Genomic DNA, 5,581 nt, shown 5'->3' on the forward strand with positions numbered 1-5,581 from the left:
TAAATTAGTTCAACCATTCATAATCTATTCATCAAATTAAAAAAAAAAAGCACATAATAAGCCGAAAAATAGAATAATAAAGTCTGTTAATCTATTTTGAAGAAAAAAGAATTAGAAAAGTCAGGCTCTCTAGTAAGGTCAAAAAAATTTTTTTTAAGTAATATCAAAAGCAGTAATGCAATAATTTCTGCTGCATGTTGATCTATGTAAAAAAGGTTTTTTCTTACATTCAATTAAACAGTGATCTAGATATCCGAAGTTTGCAACTCCTTAAGTCATTTTTTTTTTTTTTTTTTTTTTTTTTGCCGTTTAAAAATATACATTCCGTAATTTACTAACAAAATATAAATATAGCAGGGGCGAGAAGAAGACTAATATGTCTTATCACCAAGCCCCTTTATAAATTCCGTAAATATAAAGTTTAATTTTAAAATAAGAAACTTCGTTAATTTTATAAACTAAACAAATGTACAAAAGTGGTAAAAAGAAAAGAAAAAAAAATGAAAAGTGAAAAAATTGCTAGAAGCGCTATAGGCTTAGTAAAAAACAAAAACAATAAAAATATATATATTAGGATATAAATAAATTTAACTCAGTCTTTTTCTAAAATTAATATACTTTTCATGTATTTGATAGATAAATCATAATGTAATTTCAGAAATAGTTTTGTGGCAAATCATTCTTTATTAATAGCTGTCTTAGTTTTGTCTTAAACTCATTAAGCATTGTTAGAGTTTTAAGTTCAGTTGAAAGTATTTTATTCCATGCCTTTGGTCCTCTAATTGAAATTGAAAAATCAGTTGCTGCATAATAACTTTTGGGCTGTATATATCTGTTATTTGAATATCTAGTTAGATATTTATTTTCCTTTATTTTGATAAATATTTATTTGGTAGATATTTAGTATATTTAAGTTAATAAATAAGGGTGGAGAAGGTGTATAGCGGCTTTTATTGGATATAATTCTGATAGCATGTTTTTGCATATTAAAGAGTTTTTTCAATTTATTTTTATTGGTACTACACCATGCAATGCTAGCGTAATTAAGATAGGAATGAATAAAGGAGAAATATAAGAGTTTTAAACAACTTAGATTTAAAAATGGTTTTGCCCTATTGAATACCAAAATTGCTAACACATTTTACGTAGTTACAAGATAATAATATATTTTTTGCTTATCATTATAAATTATTATTTCAAATATTTTATAATGGTAGTATTCCTTAAAAGGAAAGAACTTTGTTTATACTCGGTTGGATAAAATACTAAAATATTGATTGACGAAGTAGTTTTAAAATTACATTTACAAAAGGAACATGTTTTCTATTAGAACTATAATTCTTAATAAAGTACGCTAGACTCTCGGTTTATATTATCACTAAAGCAAAAGAGAAAAGTTTATAGAACAATTTATTTTTACTCTTTGACCAATAGAACATTTAATTTTTTCCCTTTGACCAATAAAATATTCTATTTTTTCTCTTTCACCAATAAAACGGAAAAAGTTTATTTTGCTGTCACTTGTTTAATCCTTCTTTTCATGTTCAAAAAAGAATCTTACGATGTTTTATTCTTCTTTTAATTTCTAAAAATCTTTTTACAAATAAATCAGTATAATGGCATTATGGTCGTTTCCGAAACAAAAATTTAATGGCTTTATTATTTGATTTGGAATAATTTAACATATTATATATATATACGATGTAATTATAAACTAAGTTAATGTGACTAACTTATGTAAATGAAACATGAGTTTATACTCCATAAGTAGCTAATTAAAAAAGTAATTTAAATTCAATAAACTGTAATCCATTAATAGAAAACTTAATGGAAACTCCCGTTGTCCGTCTAGTTATAAAAACCTAATAGATTATTCTTGATTCTGTAAAGTACTCTGGAATATGACTAGCTTGGTATGACGGCGGCGCAGAGATAAACTATGCTAACAATAGCGACACAAACAACTTTTTATAAACAACAGAATTTTTATACCCAGCACAAATATTTTATGCCAAACATAACTACTCTTTTATATTTAAGCTTGTAAATTAGGTGCTTAATTTACAAGCTGACACAATGAGTGCAATATTTATATTTTGCAATACATTTTTTTTTTTAATTATTATATAAATTTTTTTTCTGGATTATAAATCTATTAAAAGATTAGTTTTAAAAACTTTTTCCTCGAAAACCATTTCTAAAATCATTTCTAAAAGATTTTTTTTGTTTTTTATTTAATCTATTTGTTTCTTTTATTTCTCCTCTTTATTTTTTATTTTTATTTCCGTTTTTTTTCTTTTTTTATCTTTATTCCTAATTTTAATCCGTTTTTTCTATTTGTTAACATCATCTCATACTTTTCTATTTGTCAACATCATCTCATACTTTTATTATAAATGTTATTTTCGTATTTGTTTAAATTTTCTTTTTCAATATCTTTATCTTATTTTTAGTATTATATTGTTGTCGTTGTTGTTGTCGTTATTGTTGTCATTATTGCTGTCGTTATTGCTGTCGTTATTTTTATCGTTATTGTTGTCGTTATTATTGCTGTTGTTATTATTGTTATTGTTATTTTGGAAATTATTATCGTTACACTTATCCTTATTATAATTGCAATTTTTGTATGCGCAAAAAAGTACACAAATGCAAAAACAATGACACTGCTAAAATAGATGAGACTGGTCAAAGATAATATACAATATATTTTTTGTATATTACACTTATATTATACTTCGATAATTATTTTTATTGTTTTTTGGATTATTATTATTTCTACAGCTACCATTGTTGGTGCTGACGTTTCACATTAATGTTATATGAATTATTTCTTGCATTTAGTTATCATTTTAACAAATGTCATAATCAAAAGGTGTCATACATAAAACTAGTATATTTAGTTAAAGTAAAATTGCTTTAAAATATATTTCTGTTTCCAGAATTAAAATAAAATATTTTATTTTTTCGTTCTTTTTTGTGGTTATTAAGAAGTTTTTGCGGTCATCATATAACTAAGAATATCACGCCACTTTCGTTACTAATGTCGCTTATCTGGCCAGAACCAACATCAAACAAGGGAGCTCTTTGTTCTGAAACTCGCCATTACACGACACGAGAAAGCGCCCCGGCTGTTTTATCGTGTCGTGAAATGTGCGCACAGCTATTTAAAATAAAATTAAAAAAAAAAAGAGGTCATAAAGGGTTGGGAACTATAATACCTTCGAAATCGGAACCTTTGATCAGACCATTCATCAAAAATAGTTTTGTTTTGTGGCAGGGAATGCAACTTTAGACTTTTTATTCCTAGACTCCAATCACTGAAAATTTTCTTAAACTATCCTTATTTCTTATTCGTAACATTAAATGCAACATTTGAAAAAAAATAAATAAATAAATCTGTTATTCAACTTGATTAATAGCGTACAAATCGTTAATTTAAACGTAGTCAATTTAAACTCGGTGATAAGCTCCGGCCATTGATTACATGGATTTATCGTATTGTAAACTCTATTAAATGTGAACAGTATATATTCATTTACTTTCCTTTTTTAAAATATCTGCTTAATATTACTCCATTTGCTTTATACTTTACTTTATAAGGCTAAATTGCTTTTGCATACTCCATAAGGCTAAGGTGCTTTATAACATTAAAAATTAAAATCAAAAGAATTTATGAAAGCTCTTGCTAAAAACACGTATTCTAGAAAAAAAATGTTTATGAATGACATAGTTTTAGAAAGTTTTTAGAAATTACAAGATTTTGTCAAAACATTAGAACGGATGTGCTTACTGCACATATAGTACTAAACATAGTTTAGAATTTGTTGTTTGTGTTCTCTAAAATCAAGTGATTCAAGATATTGCAAATTAAACAGCGCTTAAACTAACAGTCTAAAGAACTTTAGAATATAATACCAGTTGACTAATTATTCAAATAAACAGTAAAAAATCAATTTTTAAGAAACATTGAATGCTTAAAGTATGTCAAACATTTCCGCAAAACATGGTTTCATTTATTAAAATATGTTGCAGAGTTGTTTAAGTTACCAAAAAAAGAGCTTTATTCAAGTTAGAGCTTACAAATGTATTAGAAGTTGTACGTCATTAAATCACTTTTGAAGAGAGAGTGGGCGTTTTAAAATGCGTTCAGGAGATCAACATTAGATAAACCTCAAATATTTTAAAATGCTTTAATAAGATTAACATTGGGGAGGGGTCCCACATATTTTAAAAAACTTAATAAGATAAACATTATAAAAAGTATCATAGCTGATAATTACTGATAGAAATCAAAATGTATAAACTTTATTATTCTGTAAATGTAAAAAAATAAATGCAAAAATATAAAAATAAGAATGAAACTATGAAACATTTATCATACAAGTAAGAGAATGTTCTTTTGCATTCTTCATTTGTATTTATGCATATAGAATTTAAAAGACGTTTGACCATAGACGATTATTTTTTACTCTTGAACAAACAAAGTTTTTATTTATAAAACATTGTTTCTTACAAAAGGAAGACCAATTCTTCTATGCACTTCTAGATTTTATAATGGTTTATAGGATTGTTTTTTTTCATAGATTTTAGTCATTTTAGCAATTTTTTTCTTAAGGTTACACTTAGAGATTGCGAATTCCCAGAATTTTTTTGCTTTCCCGGGAGAGCGGGTATTATTCATAGCGTTCCACGATCCCGGCAAAATCCCGGGAATGTACATTCAAATAAAATACAGACAAATAATTTTTTTTTTTTCTTCTTACTTTATTTTTAAAACTATCTTTGTAATTTAAAGTAATCTTCTAGAAAATCAGTGCATCCAGATGACTGTCTGACAATCTATTTCTAAACTTTGTAAAAAATAAACCTAAAAAAAAAAAAACACTCTTTCTTGATTCGACTATCCAGTGAACTGGATGGTCGAATAGTTAAAAGTACATTATAAAGCGCATCTAAATTATGTGATCTAATGTTAGTTGCTTCGAACAAATTGAATTCTTGACGCAGAGTTGATTTATTGCAATTGACTTCAAAGTTGTCTTTTTTTTCACAAAATTTTCTAATCTTTCAGCCGTAGATTTCGATTTTTCTAAACTGACATTACTATTGTTAACCTTATCATTAATCATAACATTATTTTTATCTCCTACTTTTAGAATATTTTTAAATGTGGGAAAAAAGACTCTCAGTTAATTCAAAAGCTATATTTGTCATCTTTGCTTTAGATGGTATGCAAAACAAGTTATTATACATATCACTTTATAAAGACTGTGGATTATCTAAAAACATTGATAAACCAACAAGGTTGTTTTTCCTTCTTTGACATATCTTTTCAACTAGAGCTTAACAATAGTTCTTAACAATATTTGCTAAATAGCAATCATGAGCATCAAGTTTTTTAAAAATAAATGTCATCAGCTTTTAATAATGTTGCTTCGACAAATCATTTCCTAAAAAATTGGCTCAAGAATTTTTGCTAAATTTTCAACTACTTCCAGCTTTATCACAGAACATGTGATTTTCTCATGTTGTCTGACTGAAATCCACCAGAGATTTACCAACTGATTTTTTAACTTTAGAA

Source organism: Hydra vulgaris, chromosome 05 (assembly GCF_038396675.1).
Source record: "Hydra vulgaris chromosome 05, alternate assembly HydraT2T_AEP".
NCBI classification, from domain to species: domain Eukaryota; kingdom Metazoa; phylum Cnidaria; class Hydrozoa; order Anthoathecata; family Hydridae; genus Hydra; species Hydra vulgaris.